Source organism: Dufourea novaeangliae, unplaced genomic scaffold (assembly GCF_001272555.1).
Source record: "Dufourea novaeangliae isolate 0120121106 unplaced genomic scaffold, ASM127255v1 scaffold8, whole genome shotgun sequence".
Classification (NCBI taxonomy): Eukaryota; Metazoa; Arthropoda; class Insecta; order Hymenoptera; family Halictidae; genus Dufourea; species Dufourea novaeangliae.
The window spans coordinates 3,491,912-3,500,175 of record NW_015373923.1 but is presented as its reverse complement, the minus strand read 5'-3'; the positions used below and the strand labels follow the sequence as shown (position 1 = coordinate 3,500,175).

Here is an 8,264-nt window from a genome sequence, read left to right as displayed (position 1 = left end):
GCGCTGACGGATAATCGTGGACGTGTCGGAACATCTCTCCGAAGACGACAGGATAGGCTGCCAGAGGCTTCTAGCCGCGAACCGTTCTCCAAAAGACCTTGCTGCCTGCCTGTGTGTCCTATGGTTTGTTCGCGTTCGCACTTGGCCGCGTCCACACTCGTATTTTGGCTCGTCGACAAAAACGACCGATCCGGATTCGGCCAACGTGTTTCCTCGGTCGACCGGCCGTGACGATTGTACGTCGGGACGAACACCAGTCAGGGGAGCTTGGAACGACTCGAGGGGCTGGTTTTGTGTACACTCTTTATCTCTTTCTAGCCCTCGTGTAGGTACTGTCTCTATCGTCTCTTCCACACTTGTTACTGGTACGTTGTCACGCGGTTTCATTGTCAGACTTGAGAAATCAGAGGCATATCCTGGACGATCTATTATTGCTCCTCGAACCGTCGATCGATCTCCTAACCCTGGAACGCTCGAGCCTCGAGGTGTCACGTAAACGCCCAAGGGAATCCATACTTCTTACATATTTCTCCTAAAACAAATTATTTTTTGATAAAAAGTTTATAACCTTCGAGTATATTATACGTCGCAAACAAAGCACATGTTTTTTCTTAAAATTAATTAAATATCACGTGTTCCCTGTTAGTCGTGATTTTTACGAATGATTGCTAAATAACGTAAATCACAGGATATTTTAGTGATCCAGAGTTAATATCCGCACAGCAGCGGTGTGTAAGTCCATTTCGAGCCCTATGCTTCCTACTTTTTTCATATATTTTCGTATGTAATCACTCAAGAAGACCTACTTTCTTCATATGACTCAAGATAAACAACTCCTAGCTTAACCTCGATTTCCACGTTGATGTGTTACATGGAACTGTTGAAAACTCGGGTGAATCTGTGTGTCCGCGCGAGAAACGTTTAGCTATCTCGCCTAGAAATATTCTCGACAACGCGGACAAAAAAAAAAAAAAAATGAGGTTAGGTTCTAGCACGGGGGACTCGCGAGAACCGGGGCCGCCGATAGGAGATATCATCGAGAATCGTGTCGACGTTCGCTCCACAAGATCGCTAAATAAAGGCGGCGTGTTTAAATGGTCGTGGCGACGCAGCTGTCGTCCCTAGCACAATGGTACCCCTGTCTTCTCGCGAGGCTCTCGGGGGATCGGCTCCCGGGGCCTCTTTCACAGTGGTATATCGTAGCAGGCGTTTTTTCGGCCGGGTGGCGACGATCGTAAAGCGACACGTGTTTTCGAAAGTAGGTCATCCATCCGGGAATCGGAGGAGTCGACACTCGCGAGAACGAATTTTCGTCGAAAGCTTGGTCTCTCTGGCCGTCGATGTGTTCTTTCTGGGATTTATACGAAGATGATTGCCAGTGTAAGAAGAACACAAGAGAATACGTCGACTCCGGGAGGGAATTCTTCCCTCGAATCGAATTCGAGATGCCACGCTGCTGCTGTTGCTTGCTCCCCTTTTGCTCCTCGACATATCGATTCACCGTGGGCGCGAAGCCCTCGGGTTCCCTCGCTCTTCACAGTCGTCCCTCACTCACTTTTTCTCTCTCTCTCTCTCTCTCTCTCTCTCTCGTAGACCTAACCTAACTCGGGAAAATCGTTCGCAGTCGCTGGAGAGCGCCACTCGCGAATATCGTTCGCTTGCCTCGATCGCCGCGATTACTTTCGAGTCCGCCAGAGTAAAACGGTCGATCGTGAGTTCGAGGTTCGTCGGAAATCGCGACGCTGCGCTTGGCTCCGAAACGACCGTTTTCCCCTCGTTTCCACGCTGTCCGAAGTTTATAGCGCCGCGGCTCTTTACGATCGTGCTCGAACGAAACGCTCGCCTACGGCGTAGTAACCGAGGCAGCGCAGCAGCGGGGACAAGGTGGCTCGTGTGGAGAGGCGAGAATTCGCGGCGCGGAGGTCTATATTTAACCGATCGCGGGCAACGGGGTTTCCACGGCCCTCGAAATCAGGGTTCGCCAACTGAACGGCTGCGAGTGAAAAAAGTCGTGTGCGCGCGGGCGCACAGGCGACGGCGAACGGAGAAGCTAGGAGTTTCCCCATGCGTCATTGGTCTTACTCGCTCGTTGAACCGCCTTCGAATATCTACACACGGGAAACCGAGCGTAAAACTCGCTCTAGCTATATGTATCACGGTTTTTCGAAGAAAGAGCATAAAAGCTCTTGTTCTCTTGAGAGAGAGAGACATTCCAGATTACCATCTCTCTCTCTCTGTACGCTTTCGAACAGAGTCCCCATGTGGTTATAGTGGTAGGGATGACGTCTGAACTAGGGATACACGATACAATTCCGATACATCGGTTCGTAAACATCTTTATTTTATTTTCTTTTTCTCCACTACTCAATATTACCCTTCGAACCGACTGTCCCAACCTTGCATGCACATATTCTTCAACATCTTCTTCGCAAGATGAACCTACTTTGACGTTAAAAAATGCAAGATTGAAAAACTTCAAGTAAAAAATACCAAAGAATATATGAGTTATTGAAACAGTACAAATATAAATGTAGGGTCATATAATGTTTATTTCAATATTTCAAGTAGTTCAAAATATTAATCATTCGAATTAAATTGGTGAACTTGATAAAAAGTACGCCACCTAAAAGAACACGTAAAATAATTAACCCTTTGAGTGCCAGAGCCGATATATCGGCCCGCGCCTCGTAGCGCTTTACTATTCGCATTGCGGGAGAACTCTATCTCAAAATAAATTTGTAATACGTTATAAATGATCTAATTTCATTATGAGAGAATTAAAAAAAAATAGTTTTTCGTTTTAACTCTTTGCGGACGACGACCGATAACAATTACATATTTCGAAAGAGATAATCCGCCTGGCGCCTACCGTGTACCTTCAAGTTATGTTTTATTTTTGTTATGTAATATTGTTTATCTTGTTACAAAATATATTGGAAATACAAAGTATATGCTTCATAATAATTGACCCATATAAAATTATGGTGAAAAGATGGCTGTTTGTATGTGCAAATACGTTTTGTACGAGAGAACTCAACTTTTACTTCATTTATAAACATATATATACCTTTGTTTTTTCTATAATTCTCAAATGAGTACAAAAAAAAACTAGTGTCATTGTTTAGTTCTGTATTTCATCTATAATACGCAGCTTTTTGAATCATGTAAATATCGTTTCTCGTTTGGTTTTTATAAGCATTTTCCCGAACCCTTGTAAAACTGTGAAATTCGGCCGGTTTTTCTCGCATAGGCACCTCTATTTCGCCCGGCACTAAAAGGGTTAAATGAAGTTACGCTACAATCTTAACGTGACAGTAATCGGAACATCTACCCCACATGTGTTTCCTTCCGCGAGTCAAGGTGCCCGAATCATTCCTAGCGCTATTTCACCGTCCCGATTTTCGTGGACGTTTAGTCGTAGCCGCGCAACAGGAGGATCAGCTAGCAGGTAGACGAAACGGGCTTTGCTCGCGGGTAAACGGCGACCGAAGCAATAACTTGAATGCCGGGTGCATTCGCGTCCTCGTATATCCGTGCTGCGCACCCGCGCAGACTCCTCTAGGCCCCCGGAAGGACAGGGTCTTTTCATTATTTCAGATCCCCTCCCCCCCCCCCGCCCCAGGCTCCCAATCCTCCGCCTCGACCCTCGTTTCTTTTCACAAGGTATACCTACCCAGCTCGAACGGGAGAAAGGGAAAAAGGAGATCTCTCGTACGGGACGTTGCACGTTTTGAATGGCTCGTCTCGCGAGAATCTCGAGTTTCAATGGCCGTGCCACGTCCGATTTCGTGACAACGGAGTAGACGACCGTCGAGCAAAGAAGAGAGGACGCACGAATACCAGCCGAGAGAAGAGGAGCTTCGGGGGCCACACGATGAAAACGGGGGAGGGACCGTTCACGAAAGGGACCGTGACCATAGGACCCGAACCCGAGAGTAGCCTCAGGGCCGGTTCGTTTCTCCATCCTTAAATTAGAGAATAACGAGAGAAACCATCGGAAACCGACTTTGACCGGTTTCCCTCGGTGTTCCGGAGATGAAAACGTGCCTAGTCGAGGGATGGAGGACTGCGGACCTCGTCTCTCGAAAAATTCATCCGGCCGATAGAACGCCGGGAATGCGAGGGCCGCCGATGACCCACCCGTAAATCTCGACGATCGACGTAGTTCTTCTGAAATTGACGAAGAGTCTTTCCCATTTCGCTGGATCCGTGAGAGCCGAACGGAGATGCGTTAAAACAGACACGCACACTGGTAAACAGAACCGAGAATGTTGTATTGGAAATGGCTGACGAGGCCAAAGTAACCGGAGATGGTGGATTATTGCTTTTCTCGATTGATCGTGCCCGAAAAACCTTCCATTTGTATGTACGTGTCTGACCTGCAGGGATGTTTCTACTTTTTCTCGTAAACGGTATCTAACACAGCGGTTTCCTACTCATACATATACGTGCTTAACCTTTTGGGTACATTTGACGAGTGAGACTCGTCGTCTGCTTACTTGGGCGAAGTTACGGTGGACGAGTCTGATTCGTCATCTGAATTTAAGAAGCAGGCGTTGTTCTTGTTCTATATAAATATTTCTATTTTGTTTCATTTATATATTTATTTATATTTTGTAACTAAAATGCTGTTTCAAAAATATATTTATATCACCAATATAAGTATATTCCAAATAAAATGTATTACTTTTACATATTAATCCATATAGCGACAAATTAAATCCGACAGAAGTAGTCGCTTCAAGCGACTAATATTAATCACCTGAAAGTAATCGTTTCAAGCGACTAATATTAATCACCTGAAAGTAATCGTTTCAAGCGACTAATATTAGTCGACTGAAAGTAGTCGCTTCAAGCGACTAATATTATTCGCCTGAAGTTAGTCGCTTCAAGCGACTGAAGTGGTCTACGATTGAAAAAATTGGTCGACTGGAAGTAATCGTTGGTTACTATCGACTTGGTCGATAGTTTTTAGTCGATGGTGCCCATCACTAGTTACAACAGAACGATTCGGCGCCGAGCGCATACGATGTAACTGATTAGAAACCGCGACAGAGGGAGACCGAAAACCTTCACGATAATCCAAGTCGATCCTCTCGAATTCTCCGTTACGAATAATAAACTCGCCGACAAAGTGGCCGGGACTCTCGAGCGGCTCTCGAGCGAAAGGGGGGAGGGGAGGATTGGACATAGACGCCTTCCACGAACCGCTTTTTTCCGTTTCGACCTTCCATCGCCGTAAAAGGAGAGCCGAGCTCTCGAGGAAGGACGACCGCGCGAAGTTTACGCCGCGCCGATATTGCTCGGGCCGCTTTTACGATTTCCTCGATAAACCAAAACTTCTTTTTTATCCCCTTCGTTAAACGGCGAACTGCTCGGTTCTAGTTATCTCTCGGGGTGGTCCGAGTGTAGAGAGTTCTGTGTGTAGCTCTCTCGTTAACGAAACTTTTGTTGCCCACTCCGTCGATACGCGCCCGTGAGCTGTGCGTCCAATCGGTTCGGGTCAAGAAACGGTCCTCTTCTGCGCCCGGTGGTATTTTTCCGCTGGTTCGAGGATCTTCGCTGAAACGAATCGGTCTGTACGATCGAATTTTACATTTTACTCGAAACTTACCTACTAATCTGTTGCCCCGTCATCGGTTGAGATCGAAAAACCGGGTTCCCTTAGCCAAGCAAAACATTTCCCTGCCCGCTGAGAGTCACTGAATGCTCCGGGAGCGTGCAGGAACCGCTCGTCGATTCCCTGCGTATCGCGCGGAGGTGGAGAGGCGATCCCCGAGTCCCGACTCGAGTAGGTCAGAATACGTCTGGCTCTGTGCGCACATTGCACGCCTCGCGCAAGTCGCGACTCAATTCTCGCTGGCTTCTCGCGACGCGATCTGCACTCGCTACAACCACTCCTGGCCAGTGTGTACGCATACGCAATATAAAAAAAAAATATATATAATATATAGTATTTTTTCTTTTTCTCCCCTAGACAAGTATAAAACATTCGTATTTGTCGTATTGAAGAAACTGTATGATAAAAATAATATCTTTAAAATATATATATATCATATATTTCGTTACTTTATTGTGTTGTTTACCATATTTCAATTACAGTGATTACACTAATCGTATTATCGTTGAAAAAAAATCGACGTGAAAGTGTTATTAACACTAGGTTTACGGGCACTTATCGTGTAGGTATCTCCACGGCACGCATCAACGAACCCGCAGATTTTCTTTAAAAAACAACTTATTTTATATAATACACAATTTATGATCTCTGAAATGAATGCATAGCTATAGAGATAGGTATACCACATAGAGAATTTCGAGGTTAGAAAGCATTCGAAATGCGTCAAAATGACGCGTCCCGTAAACCTAGTGTTAATTATGCCCACAAAAAGTCGCTTTCCAGACTACTGTGCGCACCGTGAGGAACGCTCTCGCTGCTCCCGCCGCGGGAGACCCCGACAGGTCGCACAGTCGAGGAATCGTGGTTTCCTCGTACGTCTGCGGCCCACGCGCGAACTCGTTCGTTGGCCAATCGTACACACAGAGTGGAGAAGAAGTAAACTCCGCGCGACGGCTGGACCTCGGTACGATCGTTTGTTTTCCCTCTTTCTTGCGTGCTTTCATCCAAACCCCGTCGTCTAATCGATTCCAATTGGATCGTTCCGTGACAACGAGAAGTATGTATGTGGATCGTCTTTAGGGAATCGCAATCGGACGGTTTCCTGTTCGATCGTGTCGCGTTCGCGGTCAACCTTTCTCTTTTCCTCGTGTTTATCGCGGACGTGACCCGGCTGGACGATCGAGAACGTTGACCCGACGCGTGGACCTCTAGCAACCTCGCTCACGCCGCGAGTGCTTCGTCCGTGCTTCTCCGTTCGGTCACCGAGAAAGCGAAAAACAGAGGCGAAAACGCAATAGGAGGCGAGATGTTGTTCATACCTTCAAACTGTTCCAATCAGATTCGTCGTACATCAGTGATGGGCAACCGAGTCCGTTCGGGCATGTTACCCGCACAGACAAGTGGCGGGCAGCCGCGGGCTTCTGTGAAGGCGACGCGAGGCAGGAAACGTATTGGGATTCCTTGACCCTTCTCGCACATTTTAATCTAAACTAGCGTTATCACTCGTATAGATTAATAGTCATTTATATTTCTTTTTATTGAAAAGAAATAAAACCAACCTGATCTTGTGTCGGCCACGCGAGAATGGTGCCTTTATATTAAGTAGTATTATGTATAAGGATTGTTATAATAAATAATAACAAAATAATTAAGTCTAAAACTTTTAAGTTTTAGAAGAAGTTCTGGGATTAGTTCCAATTTTCGCCATCAAAGTGGTGGGGGCGCCATATATGTGCAGATTTTTTCCGCCATCTTGGATTTTACAAAAAGCGCGGGAAAAATTGGGATTTATGCGACATATAGTGGCGCCCTCCATCACTTGGTGGCGGAAATTGGAACTAATTCCAAAACGTCTCTTGATAGTTCGCAAAAACGCCACCAAAGTGGTGGGGGTGCCACTAAATGTCCCATAAATTCCAAAATTTTTCCAGGAATTTTTCTGAATCATTGTACGTTTGTGGCGCGACAATGTTTACCAATTACTAATTATTTATTTATGGAAAATATGGGATAGTCGTAGTGATAGGCTTAATAAACAACACATATGTACCACTTATTACACAATTTACAATAGTATTTGAACAAATTTCACAACAATTGCCTTAAATACTACTTATATATATACGAGTTTACAATATATTTTCAAGAATATGTGCATAAATTCAGTAAAACATGGCTTAAATATTATTCAGACTTATAACAATAAAAATAATTCCCTCTTCTGTAACTTGTAAATCTTCCGTACGATGTTCAAAGCTTCATATGGAATAGTGCCATACACTTGTCATCGAAATTATCATTCTTGGGGACATAGGATAGATGTCGAACTCCTGTAGAGGGGTAGCGAAGCAGGACACATCACGAGTCACGAGTCGTGATTCCACGACATATTTGTGTGTGAAGAGAATGATAGATACGTGCTCTCATTCAGACATTTCACCCACCACTGCCATATGCCCGCATGCTGCACATTGTTGCCCGCTAGTGAGTGTGGCGGGCGCTGAGTTGCCCATTACTGTCGTACACTAACGTGCTAGGGGAAAAAGTCACGTAGAAGGGCCCCCTACCAGTTGGTCTCGGGAGTTACTGAAATTTATTCCAAAGTAATATTCGACTTAACATTTATTTCAATACCTGGGAAAGA

At 45.4% G+C, this 8,264-nt stretch overlaps 1 protein-coding gene across 1 annotated transcript in view; it reads right to left on the bottom strand.

Moving 5' to 3' along the window:
• Positions 1-2,220: 2,220 nt before the first annotated feature.
• LOC107194982 (kinesin-like protein Klp10A) overlaps positions 2,221-8,264 on the bottom strand; it is a 30,660-nt gene continuing 24,616 nt past the window's right edge. The window contains exon 12 of the mRNA XM_015584714.1: positions 2,221-2,236. The gene's annotated coding sequence lies outside the window, so the exon portion shown is untranslated. The remainder of the gene's footprint in view (positions 2,237-8,264) is intronic.